The sequence below is a fragment of the Natrix helvetica genome (genome assembly GCF_964273705.1).
Source record: "Natrix helvetica genome assembly, chromosome: 6".
Classification (NCBI taxonomy): domain Eukaryota; kingdom Metazoa; phylum Chordata; class Lepidosauria; order Squamata; family Natricidae; genus Natrix; species Natrix helvetica.
Window position 1 is genome coordinate 20,058,050 of NC_138553.1, and position 27,500 is coordinate 20,085,549.

At 40.9% G+C, this 27,500-nt stretch overlaps 1 protein-coding gene and 1 pseudogene across 2 annotated transcripts in view; both read right to left on the minus strand.

The window, feature by feature from the left end:
- DGKI (diacylglycerol kinase iota) overlaps positions 1 to 27,500 on the minus strand; it is a 309,532-nt gene that overhangs the window by 204,523 nt on the left and 77,509 nt on the right. The window lies entirely within an intron of this gene.
- On the minus strand, positions 2,342 to 3,142 carry LOC309394934 (haloacid dehalogenase-like hydrolase domain-containing 5; annotated as a pseudogene). Its single transcript has one exon. The product of its transcript is annotated as a haloacid dehalogenase-like hydrolase domain-containing 5 (transcript).

Sequence of the window (27,500 nt, forward strand, 5' to 3'; positions counted from 1 at the left end):
TGGCCCCAAAATGGCCTGAAAACAGCCTGATAATGGCCCCCAAACAGCTTGAAAATGGCCTGTTTTGGGGCCATTTTGGGGGCCAGTCTTCAGGCCGTTTTCTGGCACTCCAGCCTCCCATGAAGACCAGCTGCACCAGAAACCAGAAGAGCAAGTGGCGATGGCACGCATGCCCACAAAGCGGGCTCTGTGTGCCACCTCTGGCACGTGTACCATAGGTTCTCCATCACAGTAGTAGACCAAACTTTCAGGAATCATGGAAAGGTAGTCAGGTGTTGAAAGCCAAGGTACTACATGTGATTCAGAGGCTCGCACTGACAAGGTATTTTATCTTTTCTGCACTGTTTCATCTCTGAACTATCCCAGATAAGGAATTATTCCAATTAAGGTTTCAAGCTATGAATCTCGTTGGACGGCCTTAGACCAGTAGTCGTCTAAGCCAACAGCCCCAATCGGCATGTCAAATGGAGATGGATGTGGAAGGCTTGTTACAGATTTCTTATCTGTACCTTAGATCACTAGCTCATTGGCATGCTGGTTCCAGCTACAATTTTACAACTTGGGTGGACTTTCTTTGAAAATTAAATGATGGCAAAAGGATAATTATATATTTACTATACTAAAGGCTTTGGAGGTAAGAATAATTCAACTGTAATAGATATGTAAATGTAAGACTTATTTAATCTCCCACATAAGCTTTCGAGCTGAGACATTCCACCTGAATCCGGCCAGACGGCGGATTTGCAAGAATACGCATGGGCAAACATGGTGGGAAGGAGAGTTATGTATTCAGGTCCGTGCCAGAGGAGCCGCCCTGGATACTTATTGGCTAAGCCATCTGACAGTGGGGTATTTAAGGAACTGTCAGATGGGAAAACCTCTGTTCTGTTCGCTCGTAGTTTAAAGCAGTTGCAGTTAGCTAGTGATATTAATAAAGCTTTTGAACTAAAGCTGTTTTGCCTCATTTGTCCACACCAACCTCCAATGTTCACAATATTGTACAACAACTTGATGACCTACCTTAAAAGAGAGTCACAAAGTCAAGCTGAGAATTGCACTTTCACTCTTTCTGACTCCCCATTGTAGCTCTTGAACCAGCAAGATTCGGGAAGGCTGAAAGGCTGATAGCATTGTAATCCCACCATTGCCCATGAATTCCTCCTTCGGAAGCAGAGGTGGATTTCTACCTGTTCGGACTGGTTCAGCTGAACCGGTAGTAACTTGGCGGCCTGGGTCGCTGGAACCGGCAGCGACCTAGGCCTGCCATGCCTCTGAACCAGTTCTCCTACGGCGGCGCCATCTTGATTTTTGGCTCTGCGCATGCGCAAAACAACTTTCTTTGCAGAAATGTATTTTTTTTTCATTTTTTAACAGTTCGCCCAAAATATTTTGCACACCGAACCAGCAGTAATGCCAGCAGCAACCCATCCCTGTTTGGAAGGATTCGTCTCCAGGACCCAGTGGACTTTCTGTCATGCAAGCTGGCGTGGTGCCTCCCCTCGGCGAAATTTGCATCCTCCCTTCCCTGATTAGCTTTTTTTTTATCATGATAGTCAAGTTAAACACATTTTATCACAAAACTCTAAATACAACCATCACTTGTAAGCCAGCCCAGCGTAGGAAGGGCTGACAGCCATTGTGTTCCAACTGCTTTGTATACCCCAAAATGCTTTGTTACACATCAAATTGTTGATACAACTTGCATAAGTTAAACCTTTGTTCAAAAGAAAGGGTCTTCATGAAAGAGAAAAAGGAAATATAAGTGGTCTCCGGAATGGAATTGTCATTGCACATATACGAATACACCCGCTGCACAAAAGTTTTTACTTTTGGATTCATTCCAAAGGTTTTTCTATGTTGTTTACATTTTGTTCCAAAATGTGGTGGCGCAGTGGTTAGAATACAGTACTGCAGGCTACTTTTGCTGACTGTCATCTGCCTGCAGTTCGGCAGCTCAATTCTCACCGGGTCAAGGTTGACTTAGTCTTCCATCCTTGAGGACCCAAATTGTTGGGGGGGCAATATGCTGACTCTGTAAACCGTATAGAGAGGGCTGTAAAGCACTGTGAAATGGTATATAAGTCTAAGTGCTATTACTATCTTCATTTTCAGAGTGCACATATGTTCAGTTTTCCAGATTTGACTCATTCAATGCTACTGCAAAGTAACTCCAAGGTGCTGTAAAAAGAAACTTTATTAAAAGTTATTTAATATATAAGGAAAGCATTTTCTACCAGCTCAAACGTATTTGACCCAACATTTTGTATTCTGAATTGTAGTGGTGCTCCAGATCTAAAGATGGAATAGTCTTTCCAATTGCCTCCACCTGAAATTCTTTTAACTAGAAAAGATCTGACACTAAACTCATAAACGTTCCATGCCCAAACCTTGGGGACTGAGCTTCAGCTGCCAACATCAAGTCCATATTACAAGCCAATACAGAAATATGTGGATACGTTCATTGATGAGGATTTCCAGGATAGCCACTTGTCAAAAAAGCATCTATTATCAATTGTAAGTTGGTTTCCCACCTCACTGGCTCACCAAACAAAATAACTGCTTCAATCTTGGGGAATTCCACTGTGGGTAAGTGCAAAACTTTAGGTCTTCTGTCATGATCCACCATGTCCAATAAGGGATAGGTTTCTCGCAACCTGTCAATTGTAATAGGCCGACAAAATCCAAGATGCTTAGCGACGTCAAGGAGCGGGCCTTGTCCTGATACAAGAACACATTTGCCATGGTAACACCTGAACATTCGCAAAGGACTGTGCGACATCATAACTTGGTCTTCGGAAATTAGAACTTCAAGAAGATGGGACAGCTGGTCTGATTTCTTCTGACACAGACAGTTTCCTGCATTAGTAACAAATACTACAGGCACCAAAAGTTGTCCCTGAGAATTAAGTAGTTTTTGAAAGGCTTCTCAGGCAGCAGGAATTGGGGTCCTTCCTCGTACCAATACTCCATCAATATCAAACAGAATGTCAAAGGTAGGTTGTACACTTAGCTGGTCTCTGCCTTTGCTCCCTCTAGAAGCTGCAGGAGCCGGAGCCTCGTGGCAAAGCCTGACCCTCCCCGGAGCTCCCACAGCCAGAGCTCTCTGAAGATGCTGGCAGAGGAGGGGCAGCAGGCCCCGCATAGCGCCCGTCCGTTGGGGGGCTCTCCCAAGACCCAAGCAGCCCTCTTGCCCGAGGGGCTCTCAGGAGAGCAGCGAGTGCTTCAGCCAGCGTGGCCACCTGATACTAAACCCAAGATTTTCTATCATTAAAACTAGGCTTTTAGAGGGTGGGAAAAACCTTATCTGACATTATTTTCTACCACTCTTCATTCTATTTAGAGGAAGTTCTATTTAGAAATGACTTCAAAAGAGAAGAGATTGCATTGATGTTATAGTTATAGAGTGTGGTCTACTTGGCAATTCTTCAGTTACAATATGGGTAAATGGTAGGTGTGAATGTCCTGCCTCTCATTTTATAATCATCTCACAATGAACTGTGCTGCCTCCCTGAAGTTACTGAAGAGCTCCCACTGGGCCTTTTCAGATTTAGAAGTGTGGGCAGCCCGGAAGCTTGGGAGTGATAGAAAAATGAGTAATAAAACAGGGAGAAAAAAACGTTTAAATGTCAAGGCCGATATCAGCACTTAAAAGAAGTCTTGTGCCCCTGTGCTGCAATTCTGCCATAATGTATTTCAATGGAATTTAACCAAAAATAAGAGAAACAGGGTGTTGAAGGAAGCAGATTTTAGCTAGTCATGAAGTTATCTGTAGCATATGCCATCAAATTCCCTTGGAAGAAATATTTGCATTTAGGATTTTATTCTAAGATATTATCTTTTATTATTTAGAGGTATGATGGAGAAAAGTCTACAAGCTTCATCCAGTTGCAACTTGCTATCTTTAGCATAGGGACACGGTGGCTCAGTGTCTAAGACGCTGGGCTTGTCAATCAGAAAGCTCAGCAGTTTGGCAGTTCGAATCCCTAGCGCCACGGAGTGAGCTCCCATTACTTGTCCCAGCTTCTGCCAACCTAGCAGTTTGAAAGCACATAAAAAATGCAAGTAGAAAAATAGGGACCACCTTTGGTGGGAAGGTAACAGCGTTCTGTGCACCTTCAGCGTTGAGTCATTCTGGCTACATGACCACAGAGACGTCTTTGGACAGCGGCTTTGAAATGGAGATAAGCACCGCCCCTTAGAGTCAGGAACAACTAGAACATACCATGTTTTCAGAGTATAAGAGCACCGGAGTATGAGATGCACCAAGATTTTGAAGAGGTAAATTTAAAAAAAAGTTTTTGCACTCTGCAGATCTCCCCAAAACAACCCGTTTTTCACAAAAAAGGATAGGAGGCTTATAGAGTGAAAATCTGGGTGCATCTTATACACTGAATACAGCATTTTTGACCCTGAAACCCCACCCCCTTTGCAAAAATGGCCATGCATAGCCTTTAGGAGGCTTCCAGAGTGCTCCTGGGGGCTGAGGAGGAACAAAAATGAGCAGAAAACAGGATTGTTTTGCTCATTTTTGGCCCCCCCCCAACAATTTTTTAAAATAATGAATAAGTTTTACACAGTATACTTATTAATGGTTTTAGTTTTGTTATATGCTACCAGATTCACATTTTGTGAGATGGCGGCGGCTCTATAATTAAATACTGTAAATATTGTTTCATGCTTTGGATTACTGGTTCTAAAAATGGTTAAACCATCCCACTCATCAGAAGAACAGCTTAAATTTAGAACAAAAATAAATAAAAAGTCCAAAGATTTTCTGTTTTTCTTGTCCTTCGATGTTGAGGATGTGTGTAACCCATTCTCATTCTCTGCACCAGCTATTAGTTAATCTCACCATTAACACTGTGTGCATCTGTGCATTCTACACAGTTTGGCTTAGGAATAAAACAGTGCAAAAGTTACTGAAATGATGAAGAAGATGATGAAGCTTTGATCTGAGAAGATAACCTACACCTGCTGAGAGATTTGGTAGAACCCAATTTTTAAGATGGGATGTTTTCCCATTTGAGGGATTCATGTCTATTTACAAATCAATTCATCATCGATTTAGAAACACGATGGTGAACCTATGGAACACATGCCAGAAGTGGCATGCGGAGCCATCTCTCTGGGCACGCGAGTCATCGCCCATTGCTCTTCCGTGTTCCAGCGCACCAGCCAGATGGTCTTCACGCGCGCAGGAGTGTTGGAAACTGGAAGAGCAGCTGCCCAGTGTGCATGTGCATACCGGGCGGCTGTTCTTCCAGTTTCTGGCATGCATGTGCGCACAGAGACCAGCCTACCGGTGCACATGTGCATGCCAGAATCCAGAAGATCATCTTCCCAGCGCACACATGTGCACCAGGTGGCTGCTTTTCCAGTTTCCGGCACATTCCTGCACTCCCATTTCAGCACTCGGTGCCGAAAAGGTTCACCAATACTGATTTAGAATATTTATTGTTGGTTAAATGAGAGGAACAGGGAGATATTTTTAGGAGGATATTTTATAGATGAATTTAGCATTAGTGACTAAATTGTCACATCCCTAACCATCATTTTATGTATCGAAACAGAAATGTTGAAAGTATCCATTTCCCCGCATTGTTTGTTTGCTGTTCTATAGATTTGTCTAATAAGGCACCAAATGCTGCCAGATAAATACAACACATCTTCACTTCTAAGGCTGTGTTAATTGTGTTTCCATGGAAATAAGGACTTAACTCCTTAACAGCGATGACTTTAATGATTAGTTACTTGATGCTGTACAAAAGAGATAAAAAGGGACATAAATTACAAGCTTTTTGATGATGTATCATTTAAGACATGCCCCTTATACTTAAGAGAGGGATAAAATATATATAATGCAGCTTTGAATTCCAACAGAAAGATCTTGTTGTATCAAAACAGAGGAGAATTGCACATTTATTTTTAACTTGAGTATCATGAAGTTTCCTAACTTTGACAACATTCCTGAAAAAGTAGAAAAAGTCAAGGGTGGTAGGACTTGGAGAGTGTAGCATGGAGCAAATATACTTGCAAGCTTTTCAAGAAATTCTCTATTACTGTACTAAATTCTCTTAATTTTCCTGAGCAACAGTATATTTTAAAAAAACCTTGCTAGATGTAAAGTAATATAGCTTAATTTGCATTCAAATAAGAAAACATTGAGAGTTATTTTTGCTGTTTTTATATATAAGCCGGTAGCAAAGTCATTATCTCATAGCAAATGTCCAGGGAGCAACTGATACATGCTTTCTAAATCAGAAATGAATAAATTGAACCTCCAATTTCCTTACTTTTGGTCCCCACAGCATCTTCAAATATTTCAAACTCTGATATGAAAGTAAAATATAAAATACATGGGGAATAATCCTACCACCAGAATGCAATGGATTTTCTATTTCATTTAAACCAAATCAAATATAACTTTTTTACCCTGACTCCACTCACTTTGAGTGGGGTGGAGCTCGATTATATCCTGTTTTAGAGCTGGGGTCTCAAAAGCATGATGCATGGGTCCCATGGCATCCTCTAAGTCTGCTTCAGAGGTGGGTTGCTATTGGTTCGCACCAGTTTGGGCGAACCAGTAGTGGAAATTTGGACTGGGTTGCCGGACTGATAGGGACGACAGGCTAGCCACCCCCCACCCCCCGAACTGTTGCAGAACAATTTACAGGAAACTGTGCATGCACAAGCAACATGGAGCAGGGGCAAAGTGCGCATGAAGCAAAACAGCAGCAACCTACCCCTGTTCTGCTTCCATGCCCACAATGGTTTGCAGAAAAAGCCAATTCAGCATAATGGTGGCTAGAAACCAGGAGACTGTGAATTCTAGTCCTCCTTAAGTACAAAGCCAGCTGGGTGATCTTGGGCCAATCACTTTCTCTCAGTTTTAGGAAGTAAGCAAGGTCAAACTAGTTCCAAAAAACCTTGCCAACAAAACTGCAGGAACTACTGGTAGTCCCAAGAATTAAAAACTGACTCAGAGCTGTGCACATGGACACACACAAATGCTGTGTAGGTGCTGCTGATGTTGTCCAGCAAGGACAGAATGCTGAGTTACCCTAGAGAGGTAGATTGGTTATGGATCTGAGGAAGCCCTCCATGAAAATGAATGGCCTGCTTGCAACAGCCTAAAATTTCCCCTCTTTCTGATATGGCAGCTTGTCAACAATAGAAGAGCTGGGTTGAATGGGTGATACAGCTACTGCCTGGAGACCAAGCAGCACTGCATTCTGGTAACTTCAATTGACTTGTGGGTGCCAATGCTACTTCTAAGGTAGTGCAGACTCTCCAGGCATGAGCAAGGGAAGCCCCATTGGCTCCAGATTGCAAAGAGGCAGCAACCAAGGAGAAGGATCAGGTATGAGCATCCTGCCCAGACACCATCTCTGCCAGATCAAGAGTGGGATAAGTCACCATTTTCCAATATTGGGTTATTTTTAATGCTCTTCTATGGTTTGGATTTTTTCCCCTTGATTGTTTAGTTTTGTGACCCGCTGTCCAGAATCATATTGTTTCAATTGGGGACCTTATAGATACTTGAAATTAGCAAATTGTAAACTTAAGTATACTTAAAGTTGTTCCAAGGTTGAAAGTTAAGAGTTCAGGGATGAGGGGAAGGTTGCAATACCAGCCACAACAACACTGAACAACATCAGTAGAAAAGGAGGAGAGACATCATTCATAATGGAAAGTCAAGTCACTAGCTGATTATAAGTTGTACTTGCAAAGTTTAATTGAAAAAAAAAACAGCTTTGGTTTTGTGTTATCCAAAGCTTATATACAATTTTAAAAAGCTCTGATTTTCATATAAAACACGGAAAGAAGCACACTATTATACATCATCCTTTTCATGTGTTACAACAATCAGTAATTTCTCACAACTACTCCCTAGTATAAAATAGGTAGAACTGGGTTGTAGAACTGGGCTGCAAAAATGCAGCTGATCACTAGATGGCAACAAACTAATACAGAAATGTTTGATTCCTTGCTGCCATCTAATGGCCAATTAGATTTAGAGTTTTGGCGCCCCTAAATGTGTACATCCAACCACTGAACACCTAGCAATTACCTTCCAACTGGCATTTTACAACTTTTTGACTTGAGAGATTGCCTACCTCAGTTTCACTCCATTTAGCTCTAAATTATAGTGCTAGCTCTTGTGGGAGAATTATTTACCCTGCAATTCAAAGAGCATCTCGCCATGAGCAGACATGATAAATCAAAAAGTTAGAAAACGTTCACAAGTAATTTTCCCACCACCGCTCTCTTTCAAGAACAGGAGCGACTGAAGTCTACAGAAGCAGCTCCTTTCAACAACATCTGTCTGATGGCACATAGATGCAATTGATGAGGAAAAAACAGTAGCTCAAAGACCCATGGCTTCCTAAGAAAGACATATGCATTCAGGGTACCCACTGGGCTATCAAAAGCAATTGCACTTAGTATGGGCTCTTTTTCTGAAATGACAGCTGGTTGAATTTTTGCCTCCAATCCTGCCACTTACTTTAGATACATACCAATTTGTTCCCTAATTAGGCAAGAAGAAGCCCTCAGTAAGAGTTAATGATAGATTCTGAAAAATTGGTAAGGTGGGTAGATGATGTGATTATGAGATAATAAAAATCTATAATATCAATAATAATAATAATAATAATAAATATTTATTTCTTAGCCGCACCCTCTCCCGAAGGACTCGGGGCGGCGTACAACAAAACATAGGAAATAAATATATCGACATATATATAACAAAACATATACCAAGACATATATACGACATATACAATAGCTTTTAGGGTTCCAAATAGCAACCAAAAGTAAATCAGAGTCCAAGGCAAAGTATTGCTCAAAGTTCCAATTTATTAAGAGAGCCATGTTGGCACATCTGGGAAAACCCAAATCTGAAAGCTTCCCAGTTTTCCCCACCTAGTTGAAAGTTCAAGATCTTGCCCTGCACCCACAAGTCCATCACATGGTCCAATCTTCCACTGCCATGCTGGCAGTTCCAGCCATCCAGTTCCGGTCAGGTGCAGAGGTGCAAAAACAAAGGATGACCTTGGCTTTCTAGAAAGAATGTTGTTATGGCTACAATGCATCTCACTCCTACAATCTCCCCTCCCATTTTCCCACAATAGAAAATGCATAGTAGAATAATAGAAAGTGTGGCAGGCCAAAGATCCAAAAGAAAAGATGGTTGCAGGCCTGACAATAATACTTAGACTTATATACCACTTCACAGTGCTTTTACAACCCTCTCTAAGAGTCAGCCTATTGCCCCCAACAATCTGAGTCCCTCCCTTTACCCACCTCGGAAGGATGAGTCAACCTTGAGCCTGGTGAGATTCAAACTGCCAAATTGCAGGCAGCAAGAAATTGCAGGCAGCTTGCAGTACTGCATTCTAACCACCGCGCCACCATGGCCCCCCAAAATACTGGTTCGGAACGACTTAACATGAAAATGACTTTTTCAGTTAAAGTGCATATTTCCTAAAAAAATAAATAAAACAACCTAGGGGCATCTATTGTACCCTCTTTCCCCAAAAATAAGACCTCCCCGGATAATAAGCCCAATCGGGCTTTTGAACGCATGCGCTAAAATAAGCCCTCCTCAAAAATATTGCAACACAGCAGCAGCCATGAGGTGACCACACTCGCCGCCTCCTGCACCTCAAAAATAATAATACCTCCCCAAAAATAAGGCCAAGTGCTTATTTCGGGGGTCAACATGGTAGAGAAGGGGGTGCATCATTACATTATCTTGACTATTTTGGCATCCAGCCCCTTGTTGTCAGCCCTTCAAGATAGACCCGAGCAGGATGTCAGAGTTATGAATGTTAATACCACTTTGTTTTATACTTACAGTGACAGAATCTTGCAACTCTAAATATTCTCCCCCTGTCCTTTAGTTTATTTAGTTTACTTTATTGTCATTGCACATGGTACAACGAAATCAAATGCCATCTTCAGTGTACATTATAACTATAAAAATAAAAACACAAGCATACATCCTTTACATTCTACAGTATTTAATTGAAATTGAAACCCCGATGTTGCACTATACCATAGAATTCAATATGGTTACTGCCCTGGGATAGAAGCTATTTTTCAGTCTATTTGTCCTTGTTTTTATTGTCCTGTACCGTCTGCCAGATGGTAATAGTTAAAAAAAAAGTGTGCCCAGGATGAGATGGCTCTTAAAGAATGTTTTGAACTTTCTTAAGGCTGCGGGAGCTATAAAGCTCTTCCAAAGAGGGGAGAGGGCAACCGATGATCCTCTGGGCAATGATATTTTCCTTTTTTTTCTTTCTTTCTTAGAACTAGGAAGGGTCAAGCCAGAGAGATTTTCTCAAGTTACATTTCTGTCCTGGGATCAGATTTCTATCCGTTTGTTGTGACTCTTCCTCCTGTTGCTAAGGTTATTCCTTCTGCCCGTTGTACCTGTCCCTTGCATGTATGTTTGCACCCATACCTCTTTCATCGTTGCAATGAAAAACCCCTTTTCTGGTTTAAGAGTACAAATCCCCATTGTCTCAATTTATCTTGCTTTCAAAAGAAACATTTGTTTGACTTCAACTTGGAAGACGCTGAAGCTCTATTAGCATTCATCATCCAAAACAAAAGCCATATGTTATGCCGTAATATATTCTTTCATGCTGAATAATACCGCTGGTGTCCTTATCTTGGACTTTTTAATCAATAATAATTCACATTACATGCCTAAGGAATTATACCCCTCGGGATAAATTTGACAAATATTTCCCACTCAAAACAATCCATTTTCTTAAAAAATATCAGTCTTGCTTAAGGACAACTTTATAGAACAAGGGGATCCCCGGTCTTGATTTATGGAATGGGACAGAAATCATAGATATGTCCTCACCCTAAAGCTGAGTTCAACTGTACAGAAATTAGTATCAGTAAAGCTGAGCAATCTTTTCTGGGATGAGGGCCATATTTGTCCTTGGAATTATGGGCTGTGTGAATTGTCTCCCAAAATAAATGAGTGGAGCAGAACAATACAAGACTGAGATAAAGAAAGATGCCAGTTTGGTATTCGTGGTTAAGGTGTTGGGTTAATATTGGGAAGACCAAGCCTAACATATATTGGAAAATATTTACAGTCCCCTCACCTCCTGGACATAAATTGTTTCAACTCCTACCCTCAAATCGACAGTATAGAGCACTGCACACCAGAACAACTAGACACAAGAACAGTTTAATCCCAAATGCCAACACTCTGCTAAACAAATAATTCCCTCACCACTGTTAAACCATTCACGAAGGCTGCATTATTATTACTATTAGTCTTCTCATCGTTCCTATCACCCATCTCCTCCCACTTATGACTTTATGACTGTAACTGTGTTGCTTGTATCCTTACGATTTATATTGATATTGATTTTCCTAATTGCTTATTTGTACCCTATGACTATCATTAAGTGTTGTACCTTATGATTATTGATGAATGTATCTTGTCTTTTTATGTACACTGGGAGCATATGCACCAAAAACAAATTCCTTGTGTGCCCCAGCACACTTGGCCAATAAAGAATTCTATTCTATTCTATTCTATTCTATTCTATTCTATTCTATTCTATTCTATTCTATAGAACCTAACTGAGTAATATTATGCCAGTCACTCTCTCTCAGCCCAACTCACCTTCCAGTGTTGTTGTAGAATAAAATTAATATTAGGGAAAGCTATTGAAACTAGCCTGAAGTTGACTAGAAGCAACTTTTTTAAAGTTGGCATGGAGCGATTTTTTCCAACCTTATTTGAAGACTCCATAAATTAATCTTGAAGCTTTAGCATGCAAAGCTGAATTATGGCCTGGACATTGGAACAGGGCAAATTGTCCTGGGAAAGGGACCTTGGTTTGGTTCTTATGAGTTGCTCAGCTATATCCAACCTTCCCTGCCAATCCTTTTGCTTTCTGGTTCTCTTAATTCTCTTTATTGCTTATTGAATTATTTAAGGCAGCACATTTGTTTGAAAGATCTCATTTCTTAGAGTGCATTCATAGTTGATCAGCAATTAATAGATGGTTTTAATAAAGTTTTCATGAAGCTACCGATGAGTGGATGCGAGTTTATTGCCATCGGTTTATTTATGCCTTTGTAACAAGTAGTTAAGCCTCATTTCACATGATTATGAAGCTGAGGGGTTTGCAACTGAGCATTGGATTTGGTGACTATTGACATATGCCAGGAGGGCATTTAAAGGCATGCTTAGAACAAATGTACAAATGACTCAGGGCCAGCTAGAAAATTATCCACTTTTCATCACACCCTGATGTTCTTACTGGAAAGCTTCCCTTACATACAGTTTATTACTTGTTGCATTTCACATCAACATAGGGAAATAATGGCAGAAAATCTCCTTTCCCAACTAGGCATATGTCAGAACACAATTACAATCAGCTGCAGCCAAGATGAGAGATTGAGGATGGATTAGAAAGGTTTATGGGCTGACTTGGTTTCCTACCCTGGCTTTCCCGTACAAAGAATCACCTTTTCAAACAGCTGATATGATTTCAGTGTCTGTAAATGCCAATCTGGTTTTAAAGAAATGGGGAAAGGGTAGCCACTCATCGGTGTCTCTTTAGCAAAGCAAGTTGGGAACTGTCACTCTTGTTCTGGAACACAATAAACAAGAAAAGGAAGGGAAAAAATGATGCTTCCTGATATGATTTTTTTTTCCTTCCTAGCATTTCCCTGCAGATGCAGGGTCTGCTTTTGAGTGGGGGTGGGGTTTCAAATGAATGTTGATCCATTAGTCGAGACAGGAGTTTGTCTCAATTTGTTGCCCAAGCTTGACATTGTGAGCTTATAGACAGTGACCGGCCAAAAGTCACACAGCCAGCTTTCATGCCTAGGGCAGGAATAGAATAGACAGTCTTCTGGTGTCAGGGTTCCAAATAACATCCAAAATTAAATCAGAGTCCAAGGCAAAGTATTGCTCAAAGTTCCAATTTATTAAGACAGTCATGTTGGCACATCTGGGAAAACCCGAATCTGAGCTTCCAGGGCTTTCCCCACCCAGTTGAAAGTTCATGATCTTGCCCCACAACCACAAGTCCCTCACATGGTCCAATCTTCCACTGCCATACTGGCAGTTCCACCCATCCAGTTCCAGTCAGATGCAGAGGAGTAGAGACAAAGGATGACCTTGGATTTTAGGAAAGAATTTTTATTTTGGCTATATAGCATTTTACTCCATACCATCCCCCCTCCCATTTTCCCCCATTAGAAACAGCATAGTAAAATAATAGAAAGTGTGGCAGACCAAAGCTCCAGAAAGGAATATGGCTGCAGGCCTGACACCTGGTTTCTTAACCACTGACTTAACCACATTTAACCAAACTGATAAGGTGCTTTCTGATAATATTTAGATATCAATTACACATTACACAGAGTCCTCTGGCTTGAGAATACAGATAGTCCTCGACTTTTGGCCATTTATTTAACAATCATTTGAAGTTACAAAAAATGACAACCCATTCTCGAAGTTACAACCATCTCTGCCATCATGTGATCATAATTTTGGGTGTTTGGCAACTGGCTCAGATTTACGTGTGAGCCAGGTCACATGCTTTGCAACCTGTGCGTTGAGGTCACATGATTTGCAACCTGTGCGTTGAGGTCACATGATTTGCAACCTGTGCGTTGAGGTCACATGATTTGCAACCTGTGTGTTGAGGTCACATGATTTGCAACCTGTGTGTTGAGGTCACATGACTTGCAACCTTCTCAGCCGGCTTTTGACAAACAAAGACAATTAGGGAAGTCAGATTCACTGCATGATTATTTGATAACAATCAGAATCAGAATAGAGCTGGAAGGTACCTTGTGGGTCTTCTAGTCCAGTTCCTGCCCAAGCAGGAGACCCTATACCATTTCAGACAAGTGATTGTCTTCTTGAAAACCTTCTGTGATGAAGCACCCACAACTTCTGAAGGCAAAGCTGTTCCTCTGGTTAACTGTCCTCACTGTTAGGAAGTTCCTTCTTAATTCCAGGTTGCTTCTCTCCTTGATTAGTTCAATCAATCAATCAATCAATTAGTATAGAGCTGAAAGGGACCTTGGAGGTCTTCTAGCGGCTCCCAACATTTTGGGCATCAGGGACCGGTTTTCCCATGATGATAGATTTTTCTGCAGACCAGAGGGGAGATGAATTTAACAGAGTGAGATTAACAGAGTTGGAAGGGATCTTGTAGGTTATCTAGTCCAACCCCCACCCAAGCAGGAGGTTCTACACCATTTCTGATAGATGGCAGTTCAGTCTCTTCTTGAAAGCCTTCAGTGATGGAGCTCCCACAACTTCCAAAGGCAACTTCTGTTCCATGGGTTGATTGCTCTCATTGTCAGAAAATTTATCCTTATTTCTAGGTTGAATCTCTCCTTGGTCCAGTTCCATTCATTATTCCTTGTCTGGCATTCAGTTGTTTTGGAAACAATGTTATTTACCTAACAGTAAATAACTACTAAAAATGGTGATAAAATCAGATTGAGTCACATAACTCATGTAATGTTCGCATCACTTAGCAACTGAAATTCTGGTTTCAATTGTGGTCCTAAATCAAGGACTACCTGAGTGGGAATTGGAATATTATTTGAGTGTTACCATATCAGTGGTAGAACCCAATAGTGTTTTATATGTTCCTCTTATTGGCATATATACGTATATATACACAATCCCTTTTCAGGCACACTGAAATGATATGTTAGGCTGACCTTGGGAGACAAGGGAAATGCCTTGATAAGGCCACACTTGGAATAATGCATCCAGTTTTGGCTGCCACAATGTAAAACAGATGTGGAGACTCTAGAAAGAATGCAGAGAGGAGCAACGAAGATGATTAGGGGACTGGAGATTAAAACATAGAAGAAGAACGGTTGCAGGAACTGGGTATGTCTAGTTTAATGAAAAGAAGGACTAGGGGAGACATGATAGCAGTGTTCCAATATCTCAGGAGCTGCCACAAAGAAGAGGGAGTCAACCTATTCTCCAAAGCACCTGAGGGTAGGACAAGAAGCAATGGATCGAAACTAATGAAGGAAAGAAGCAACTTAGAACTGAGGATAAATTTCCTGACAGTTAGAACAATTAATCAGTGGAACAACTTGCCTCCAGAAGTTGTGAATACTCCAACATTGGAAGTTTTTAAGAAGATGTTGGATAACTATTTGTCTGAAGTGGTGCAAGGGGTTGGACTAGAAGACCTCCAAGGTCGCTTCCAACTTTGCTATTCTATTCTATTCTATTCTAAACAAAAAGCAGCCAGCAGAAGTACAGTGCCTATGATAAATATTTTAGAAGTTTCTTGGGCTGTAAAGGCAATAGTGAAGAAACATACTTTCACATAGCGATATAGAATTCTATTCTTTAAAGAGGCACTTCAGAGAAGTTACTTGATTTTTACGGTCTCGGCATAGCAAAGAGAGAAAAAAATTACATTTTTCTAGACGGATGAGGAATGGAGTAATCCTGTCCCATTTGTGCACAAATTCTCATTCTTGATCCACCAACATTTGGAAGGCAAAAAAGAAGCTCCCTACCAATAACTGTTTGACAGCATTCATTGGCCGGATTTGTTCAGAGTGTGCCTCGGTCTCCTGAAACCATAGTTCTGGTTCTGATGAATCATTCCTCAAAAGGGATGCGATTGGTACTGCCCCCCTGGTCTGATTCTGGATCCAGATGTTCAGATGAATATATTCGGCTCTTCCAGACTGCTTCAGACAACCAAGAAAACTGGGCTATCCTAGAATGCCCAAAAGGCAATCTATTGAGAATTTTACTCAGCTTCTGTAAGGCCCACCAGTGTCCTTGAGACAGTACAGCAAGTTCAATTCAGTGGAGACAAACAGACCACTATCTATCTGAACAAGGCCGCTGAATCAGCTTTCAAAAGGGATGCTATTGGTACTGCCCCCTAACCCCCCCTGGATGAAATTGCCAGGTCCCGTTGTCTCAGCAGAGTGAGGAAAATCCTCAGGGATGATTCACACCTGTGACAGCATTTCTTTATTCTCCTACCACTGGGCAGGAGATATAGAAGCAGGGGTGAAATTCAGCAGATTCTGACAGGTTCCAGAGAACTGGTAGCGGAAATTTTGAGTAGTTCAGAGAACCGGTAAATATCACCTCTGGCTGGCCCCAGAGTGGGATGGGAATGGAGATTTTGCAATATCTTTCCCCCAGGAGTGGGGAGGGAATGAGGATTTTGCAGTATCCTTCCCCTGTCACGCCCACCAAGCCACGACCACAGAACCAGTAGTAAAAAAAGTTGAATTTCACCACTGTATAGAACCATAGCCACTGTACAGAACAAATAGGCTGAAAAATAGCTTTTATCCATGGTCAGTCAGACAACACCACAATCAGGCTAATGTGATAGACTTGCAGTGCCAGTGTAACATGCAACATATATATACTGGTGTAATATAATTTTGTGTGTGTGTGCATGTATATGTGTGTATACACACACACACACACACACACACACACACACTTCTATATATATCACAGAAGTGAGTACACTCCCTCACATTTTGTTGCATGAATGGCTGTGTTGCATTATTTTGTGGGGACAGCACATTTACACTATTGACAATAAAGGTTGGATTGGATTGGATTGGATTTGGTCTGAGTCTGGTCTGAGAGGTTGTTGGCAACAGGAGTCTAGTTTCAAAGAGATTTCCTCTCTAAGACAAAAAAAAAGGAGCAGTCAATTGAGGTGGAAAACTCAGAGTCAAATGATCCTCTTTGCATTTCTTCAGAGTAACTTCAGCTGTGAGGAAAGATGAGCAAAACAAGGATGCCAGAGAAGTGGGGATTTCCTTTTCACATTATAAGAGATTTCTGCACTGAAGCAACCGTATTGCTAGTTCAGTTGATCCTATCTCAGGAAAAAAAATGAGGTAATCACGACAATGAGTCACTGACAAGCATACGTCTATTGCCCTGACAACATTAACTTATGGATATGTGTTTTTGCTATATCTGTCCTTGTTTAACCAAGACACGACAACCAGAGATGCAAATGGGAGGGGGATGTAGGGACAAACTTAGTTTGAAAAGCCATCCATGCCTCCTTATATTTTAATCCTTGTCATTGCTAGTATTTTTGCACAGATGGTATTCAACGTCATTGAAGGTGCTATTAAAGGAGCACCATTTTTTTTCCGCACAGCATTCCTTTCTCAAATAGAGATACCTATTAGACTTCTAGTTTTGACTGAAAAAGGAAATTGTTCACTGCAAACAATTTGTTTTTTACCTCTTGGTTGAACCACACTATCTACCATATAGATAGATAGATAGATAGATAGATAGATAGATAGATAGATAGATAGATAGATAGATAGATAGATAGATAGATAGATAGATAGATAGATAGATAGATAGATAGATAGATAGATAGATGATAGATAGATATAAAAGGCAAATACCACTCACTCATAATGAAATCTCCAGAACCGTAAAGCCTACAAACTTGAAATTTGGCACGTATGTTCCTCTTAGTTTCTAGGTGCTCGCTTAGAAAGGATTTTTCGAAATGACCATCAGATCATTAGTATTTCTTATACAGTAATTAACATGCTCTGATGCTAAGGAATTTTACTCCCCCTCACCACCTGAAAAGAACTCTGTTCCAACTGCCCATTGCCGTGTATTAACACACTCTGATGCTAAGGAGTTAGACATTCTACTCCCCCTCCCCACCTGAAAAGAACTCTGTTCCAACTGCCAGTTGCCTCACATTCCGCTTTCTCAGTTCAAACTGGCAGATGTTCCACTCCTTCACTCAGGAGCAGTCTGGGGCTCCTTACAGTACTAAACGTTGGTACTTCACCAAAATGTCTTTGCCTTCCACCTATGGAACTGCTTCCAGACTCAAGGCGGTGGAAGTGATATTCCCTTATATCAACGGATTGTGAACTGAATTTCTTCTGCATAGCCCGATCACATAGTTTTGTCTTGAAGCACGGTTATCCAGCTAGTTATATACAGGAAAGAGGCCTGTGAGACATCTTTCTTCAAGATGTTACATTACTTCTAGAAACTTTCATTTGTATTTGCAGAAAACCCAATTCCTGGCCCAGCAACCATCTCCTCCTCCAGCCAGAAGAAAAGGAATCTCTTGTGCAGGGATTCCATTTTTTTTCCTGGTTATTGTTTGAAACTTGGCATCATGTTAATAATTTCCAGTCATCACAAGCAGCTGCTGATAGTCAGGATATATCACATTGCCTCATCCATAGTTCAGCTATTTCACACTATTCTCTCTATGGAAGAGATGCCTAAAGATCATCCAGTCTCATTGATTTATTGTCCTGGCAGAGCTTAGGTACTCTGAGATTTCCAAATTTTACAATGTACTTTACTAGGGGAAAAGCAAAGCAAAAACAAACCGTGTGGTAACAAACATGTTCTTCAACCCGGGAGAATGCGCATGTGCAAACCCTGGCAAAATTGTTCCACAGCAGAGTGAGCCCTGAAAACTCTACAATTCCCAAATTCAGAATAAGCATCCATTGCTATATAAAGGGAGAACAACACTGTTTTTTTAAAAAAAATTGTTTATCCCAAACTAAAAATGGAGGGATATACCAATTCAACATTGGCCCAGAACATTGTGCAGTGATTAAACGTCTCCTTTGAGTCAAGCTCTCAACACCTACTGCAGTAATGGTGAACCTTTTCAGCACCGAGTACCCAAACTGGAGTGCACGCATGCGCCGGAGCCCCGGAAACTCAAAGACCAGCTGGCCTGTGCGCATACGCGTGCCGGCCACCTGGTCTTCTGGTTTCCAGCATGTGCATGCCAGCCAGCCAGCTGGTCTTTGCGTGCACCAGAGCTCTGGAAACCCAAAGAGCAGCTGGCTGCTGAGTGTGCTGGCCATGTGGCCTTTTGGTTTATGACACACATGCGCGCCGGGCAGCTGTTCTTCACTAGTACCGGAGCACTGAAAACCCAAAGACATGGTGGCCAGCATGCGTATTCACACCAGCCAGCTGGTGTTCAGGTTTGCAGTATTCCGACATGCACAAAGATCAGCTGGCCAACACGCTAGAAATCAGAAGAGCAGCTGGCAATTGCGCACATGCCCACAGAGAGGGTTCTGCATGCCACCTCTGGCACACATGCCATAGGTTCGCCGTCACAGAGCTAGTGTCCTCAAAGATACGGACATATTATTTTATTAGCAAATATAAAGTGTTGGTTGCTGTTTTTTTAAAAAAGAAATGTCACTTCAATTACCTCAGCCCTGGTATTTTCCTAGAGGTTCCTCTTGATGGGCCAAGTTTTTAACTAGGCCCAACTCAGCTTACAGGCTCAGCCAAGAGCAACCAAGTGCAGGCACCTTGTCTTACAAATAAAAATAGGCACTCTATGCTGCTGAATGAATCTTCCATAAGGACTCATACTGCAAGCCAGTCTCTCTTTCTCTCTTTTTTTTTTTTTGTCCAAACACGAAATCAGAAAACTTCGCTTTCTCGTTGAGTTCTAGACTTTCATGTTTTGTCAATTGCAGTAAAATAAAATGTGAGTTGTCTAGTTTTTGTTTATCGTGTGAAGCGTCAACTGTGGATTAGAGTTGAAGCACACTTTCTGAATCCATAAAACCAGAATGTAAGAAGCAAGTTTGCAGTTGTGATGTTTTATATCAGAATTGGTCTACCTGTCTGATCTATATTGAAGCAAACACTTTCAAGAGCTCCGTGAAATACCTTTTTTTTTAAAAAAAAAAAAGCTAAAAAATGCTTTAAATATTCTGTAGAACACATGTACTTTAAAGTTAAACACTTTCATCCATTTGATTCTCCCAGAATCAATTTTCATGTGCAAATATGCAAGCCAAAAACCAGCTCTGTGGTTTAAAATAGCCTTTCCAATGAAATCTTCCAGCTTTTTTCACCAAGATTAATCTCCTTGGGTACACTAAATATTGTTGGGACTATCCAATACCAAGATACCATAGTTATAATAATTGGTAATCACACCAGATCACACTGGGAAAGGATGGTTTACAGTCACGGGGGGGGGGGGGGATGCTACCATTGGATGCAAAATTATATCTGGGTAAATAAGTATATCTGGGAAAGAGAAGAAAGCTACAGTTATGATGATCTATCTACAGGGAATTGATATTGGTATTACCAACGTACATCAGATGGAACAACAGGCTCTGGATCAAAACACACATAGCTTTGAAACTAATTGTGATTATTTTAAAACTTTAAAAGTTTGGATAATAATTCCTAAAGCAATACATCACATCCAAGGAATTTCCTTTCTCTTAAGTTGCTGGTCTTTATCCCAAAATATACGTGTACCTAAAATACAAGCTTTGCTATATTTCTTTCCTTTTTGAGGAGACATGCAATCGATCCTTTAGTTTGGAATCGTGTTAGCAATCATGCAAGCCCATTTGCAGAAATAGAAGAAAAACACTATTGGGGAGCCAAAGTAATCAAAATACTTTGAATCCTTTGTGGACACCTTCATTATAGGGGACAGCAAGGATAATCCACACCCTGAATCATGCCACCTTTTCCTCCTTTGGATGTCAATATCATACATCTACAACTATAGGTAACTATAGATATACTTACCAGGCGGGCACATAACTCAATATGGCAAATTGACTCTTATTCTGCTTCTTTTCATTTTTGTGAAAAAAGTTCAGGCATAACACATTCATATTTTGAAGACAGGATTCAGCAGGAGGAAGTAAAAAAAAAAGTCCCCACCGTCTACACAACCTATCCCTTTGGTGTAGACTGTGGTGGAAAAAGCAGAAGGCTTGGGGAATTCCTTTCTAATCTCCCTACTTTGGATAAGTAGCAACTCTCAGCATTTCTCCAAGATAATATCTGCAGCCTGCTTTAAGGGGGAAAATTAAAAGAGCATGCGAGGGAATCAGTGGCTAAGAAGAATCTCTTTCTCAATGATGCAGGCCAAAGCATGTTGCCTGAATACACACAACTGTCACAATCCTTCACTTGAAAAGTAGATTACAGTAACAGATGGTGGTAATGGAACTTGAGCTGCCGTCAAAAAAAACCTGGCCAATAAATATCTTTCATTACCTCCTCCAGCTCCGATCTCTTGTGAGCCCCCACCCACCCAAATATTATTTCCAAGTGATCAAAACTTGTTGTTAGATTGGGTGATGGATAGGCACACACAGGCTTAATGGTAACAACAGCTCTTTATTAAGTACAACAAGTGAGAACAATTCAGCGATGGTTGAGTCTGACAGCAGCCCTTTTATAGGGAGCTGTCAGACCCTTCAACCAATAGGATTAAACCTCTGTTTCCGCCGGAACAGAGGACCTTGGTGGAAACCACTGTAGTTAGAACAAGTATCTAACACTTGTCACAGTATTTCTGCCTGACCAAGATCTTTCCATTGGCTTATTTCTCCTAAATCCCTTCAAAGAAACTGATTATTTTAAAATGTGCATCATGCCAAGAAAGGCTGATAGGTTAAGCATTAGCAAATAATCACATATTGCTAACAAAAGCGACAGTACTACAAAAAGACTCCAAAGCTAAATATACAAATATATAGAAATATTCCGCTACTGTTTGGGACTGCTACATTATTTTCATCACTACTTCCTGGAAATTCCTTCTAAGAAAGAATTACAAAATCATCTCCATATTTACCTTCAGGCAATGTTTGATGACAATATTAAAGCAGTGTTCAGTAGCTTAATTTGCCTTTTGTGATTGCTTATGTAATTTTTCCTAGCAGACCTAATTTCTGTTACTGAAAATGGAAGGCAAAACACTGTTTGTTACATTTATTGCTGTTGAAATCCACTTAGCACAGGAATGAACTCCTATCCTTCAGATATTGCTGAACTACAATTCCCAGCATCCCCGATATTGGGTATATTTTTTGTAAAATAATGATTATATAGATCAGAGTCTCCAACCTTGGCAACTTTAAGGCTGGTGGACTTCAATTCCACAAATCTTAAAGTTGCCAAGGTTGGAGACCCCTGATTTAGATGGAGATGATTACCGTAATTCATAACCAGGAAACCACTGAACTAGGCATTTGTGTCAAAGGTCAATTCAGATAGCGAGAGAGAAAGAAAGAGAGAAATGTCTTCTTTGAATATTAAATACTGATGACTACATGGACAAAACCAGATAGTTCTCTAGGCAACAGTAGAAAGTAGACTCAAAATGATGCTATAGAGCATTGCACACCAAGATAACTAGACACAAGAAAAGTTTTTTCCCGAATGCCTTCACTCTGCTAAACAAATAATTCCCTCACCACTGTCAAACTATTCACTTAGGCTGCATTACTATTACTATTAGTCTTGTCATTGTTCCTACCACCCATCTTCTCCCACCTATGACAGTATGACAAATCCCCTGTGTGTCCAATCACACTTGGCCAATAAAGAATTCTATGTCTACTTCTACTTCTAGACTGCTAGCTTCTTGTTCTCTCTCTCTCTCTCTCTCTCTCTCTCTCTCTCTCTCTCTCTCTCTCTCTCTCTCTCCCTCTCTCCCTCTCTCCCTCTCTCCCTCTCTCTCCCTCTCTCTCCCTCTCTCTCCCTCTCTCTCTCTCTCCCTCTCTCCCTCTCTCCCTCTCTCTCCCTCTCTCTCCCTCCCTCTCTCTCTCTCTCTCTCTCTCTCTCTCTCTTACACACACACAGAGAGACTTAGAGCCCTGTTTCAAATTTTGAAATCAGCCAAACTCTGCTACCTGGGATATACAATTCTTACCAATCAGGAAGTAAATCCGGTATTCCATTTTCACTGAAACAATATATTAACTTCACATCACTATCCTGCAACTTCTCATTTAGTCCATTTGTTTTTTCCTATGACTCTTATTTGAAGAACTGCTTAGTGCTGTGGCTTTTTAAGATTTGCTTCACCATTTTATCATTGTCTTCTTCGCATATAAGTCCTTGTTTTTATCTTTTTGGTGGTGATGTTAGAGAGGATCTCGTGGTCAAGGCTGGTGATATGGTAATTAATTCTCTTCTGTAAGTGTAAGTATAAGTATAATCTTTATTGTCATTGTACTTAAATACAACAAAATTGGTTTTAACCTCACTGGTGCAAAATTATAGCAGAAAAGAAAAAAGAAAGAAAAAGAAAAAAAACTAGCGTGTGGGTGGAGTGATTGTGGTTGTATTTAAAAGTCTGACAGCCCAAGGATAGAAACTATAAACTGAAAACCTTCATATAACATAAAACTTCAATGTTTCAACTACTGGTGTTTTAACATTAATTTTTAATTCTTTCCCAGGAGATGTAGGACCTACTGTATATGTCTATGGAGATTCTCAGTCATCCAGGTCATAGTTGTCCCAAAGGTGTTTTTTTCAAGAGGCAACTGGACTTTCTGATTTTTCTTTGAAGACATTTCGCTTCTCATCTAAGAGGCTTCTTCAGCTCTGTGCTGAATAGCTGAATAGCACATCGCTTCTCTACTGTTGCCAAGATTGTATAAATATGTCCACAAATTACCAGGAGTCAAGAGTGATTCAGAGATTCTCTCCCACTTTTTTCCCTTTTGATGTAAGGGAGGGAACAAAGAAGTCAAAATGGCAGCCATGACAACAGGATTGAAACCCCAGTTGCCCTAAAAAGGATTGGGGCTTTAATCTTGTACCATCTTAAGTTCTTTGACATAGACACACACAGACACATATACGTGACACCCATATGATGCCTTTTGTAGGCTGTAGTGTCTTCTTTTGGAAACATATTTCACATTCTTCTTTATGTTGGAAAAGTTCACCATATTAGGAAGCAAATTATTTCATGTTAGCATTGTTTATAACCTTCCATGTGTTGTTTATATATAACAATTTATGCCTTAGGGTTATGAATGAAGTCAGTCACTGTGCCTTATTCAATAAACCACTTTTGAAAGAAACAACTGCTTAATCAAGTATGAAGTACAAATTGTAGCAACAGCCAACCCAAGGAATTATTTGGATTTTGTGGAATGTATAAACATGGACATGAACACAGGAAATGGGTATGAATAAACGGGGACAATAGGACAGGGACGGTAGGCACGTTGGTGCGCTTATGCACGCCCCCTTACAAACCTCTTAGGAATGGAGATCCATGGTAGACAGTTTAAGGTTAAAGTTATGGGGGTTTGAGGATGTAACAACAGAGTCAAGTAGAACATTCCAGGCATTGACCACCCTGTTGCTGAAGTCATATTTTTTGCAATCGAGTTTGGAACGGTTTACTTTGAGTTTGTATCTATTTTTTGCCCACGTATTATTGCAGTTGAAGCTGAAGTAGTCATTGACAGGTAGGATGTTGCTATGCTGCAGTGGTGGGTTTCAATTTTTTTTAGAAACTCTTCTGTAGGAGTGGCCTGCTTTGTGGAGTGGCTTGCCAGCCATGTGACTGGGTGGGAGTGGTTTGCCAGCCATGTGACCGAGTGGGAGTGGCTTGGCAATCATGTGACTAAGTGGGGATGGCCAACTTGTAAAATGTGGTGAAACTCACTTAACAACGCTCTTGCTTAGCAACCAAAATGTTGGCTCAGAAACTGGCATTTGAAGCACACAAGTCTTAAAGCTGTCAAGTTACAAGACCCTTGCACACCTAACCCTTTAGAAAAAAACCCAGAGGTGTTCAAACTTGACAGCTTTAAGACTTGTGGACTTCAACTCCCAGAATTCCTCCTCCAATCATGTTGGCTCAGGAACTCTGATATTGAAGTACGCAAGCCTTAAAGCTGTCAAGTTACAAGACCCTTGCACCCCTAACCCTTTAGAAAAAAACCCAGGGGTGTTCAAACTTGACAGCTTTAAGACTTGTGGACTTCAACTCCCAGAATTCCTCCTCTCGTTCTTCATCTTGATGATGTGTGGACGGGCAGGGGGAGGGAGCTGGAACCGGTTCTAAACGGCACTGTAGATTTGTGGAACCTCTTCTATAGAAGAAGTTAAAACTGGCAGGAACCCACCCCTGCTATGCTGACAAAAAATTAAGGTGAGGAAATGAGAGAAAGAGAGAGACAGAGACAGAGACAGAGAGAAAGAGAGAGACAGAGAGAAAGAGAAAGACAGAGACAGACAGAGACAAAGACAGACACACAGAGAGATGATTGCTAGAACAAAATCCAAAAACAGCATGTTAAAATTGAATGAGATATTTTACCCAATTGTTGGCAAACTTCTCTAAATTTAAAGATAATGCCAGACAGAAAAGGGAAACAAAAGTTGGAAGGAGATCTTCCGAACCATCTCATTTTCCTAACCAAGAATAATGGGAGCAATTTTGAGGCCCAGGGAAAGAATTAAAACTGGAGAAAGTCACAATGACATTGCCTCAGTTGGAAATGATGATAGACAATCAATAAGTATAGCACTCACTGGCCAGGAACACCTTTTTTGGGTCTTTAAACTCCTTTTCCCCTCCCCCCTCCGGTCCCTGTCTCTTCCCTGAGCACCTGCTTCACTAAAGTTTGCTCGTATTGTCATTAGTTTCATGGATAATTGATAGCTGTACCCCTCTCGCCACGCTAAGAAAAGAATGGCAAAGAGAGGAGAAAGGCAGCTACTATAAATAGTCACAAGACAAGACAAGCTTGGCCAAGCCTTCCCCAGGTCTTAATGCTAGCTGTTTTCTGCCAAGCTCCCTTGCATGCAGCACAAAGAAATAATTCTGTCAGCAGTGGAGAATTGGTGTTCTTGATAGATTAGGTGAAAAATATGCCTTTCGGCTTAGTACTTTTTTATTTTAGAAGAGATATTAGCACTCAGGAGGGTCCTTGATTTATCCTGTCTGGAAATAGTGCAGATGAGAAGAAGTCACACAATCACAGGAGAGGGAGAAGGTGAGTGGGATTTGACAGTCATGTGGAATCTGCTCAAGCGTTAAAATCACAATTAGTAATTGGGTTAATCTCCTGGTCATTGATACATATTGACAAATGTGGCATGGAGATAATATCAAGCTTAATCCACCATCCCAATAAAGCTGGAAGGAAGGAAGAGAAAAGAAGGCTGCTAAATTCATTTTCCAACTCTAGTGTTTTAATAGAACAAGGGCAGTCATTAAATTATTTTTTTTTACTACTGGTTCTGTGGGTGTGGTGTGGCTTTGTGGCCATGGCTTTGTGGGCATGACAGGGGAAGGATACTGCAAAATCTCCATCCCCACTCCACTCTGGGGCCAGGCAGAGTTGGCATTTGCCGGTTCTCCGAACTACTCAAAATTTCCACTACAGGTTCTCCAGAACCTGTCAGAACCTATTGGATTTCACCCCTGAACAGGGGGCCACCTTACCTTTTCTTCTGAATGCAAGTAAATAGTTTCATGGATAATTGAAATTAATTAATACAGCATTGTGATGGGTCCTTGGTGCTCCCTGAGCTTGCTTTTCGTCTTGCAAATGTTGCATTACCCAAACTAGATAACATCATCAGTGCAACTGAGGATGATGTTTTGGTAATGAAACATCTGCAAGGAAACAAGCAAGTTCAGAGAGTACTAAGGACCCCTTCTTATCAACCCTGAGCTATGAATATTCTCCTTTATTAATACAACATTATGTCAGGAAACACCTTTGTACATTTTCAATTACAACAGTATTTGCATAGCACTGCCTTTGCCTCTACCAAGGGCTCCCCATCATTCTTAGGTACCACCTCTTTTTGAATACCATCCGCATGTAACTAATTTATGCCATCAGATTCCTCTAGGATAATTCAAGTCCCACCTTCTAAAACAGTTAACCACAGCTCCCTCTCTAGCTCATCTTGCAGGCACGTAAAATATTCTTGGCTGGAAACTGATACAGTCCTGCCTTCCTTGTCACAGCATGGCAAAACAGGAAGTTTGCAAGCAAGAGTAGCAGGGTGATAACGCTCTCCCATTCTCTTCCTAGCAGCTGGTTGTTAAGGTATCCTGCCTGTAATTTAGGAGGCCACAATGAGCCAAAATAAAAATAAAAATAGTAGCTACAATAGCCTCTTCTGTTTGCCCTTTAAAATCACCTAAGTTGATAGCCATCACTTTATCAGCAACTATCATGATTTAACTAGGGATGGGATAAAGCCACTCTACTTTTGCTGAACTGCATTTCCCCACATTTAGTCTTTATGGGTGATCACCAGTTCCATCACTCTGAGAGAGGGAAAAAATGGTAAGTCCCTACCATACCCAATTTTACACATCTCTAATATGTGTCCCCCTAGCTTTGTTCTTCCATAAAGAATTTCAAACGGTATAATTTTTCCGTATCATGAAGATTTTCCAACCATTTATTTTTTGCCTTTCAGATAGGTGAAATGATCGACTGAGTGCCTGCCATTAATCTCCAAAAGATGCGTGAGTAGCATACACATTGACTCCATTTTTGTTCAGATAATCATTGTACGCTGTGATGGCGCAGCGGTTAGAATGCAGTACCGCAGGCTACTTCTGCTGACTACTGGCTGCCAGCAGTTCAGCAGTTCAATTCTCACCAGCTCAATC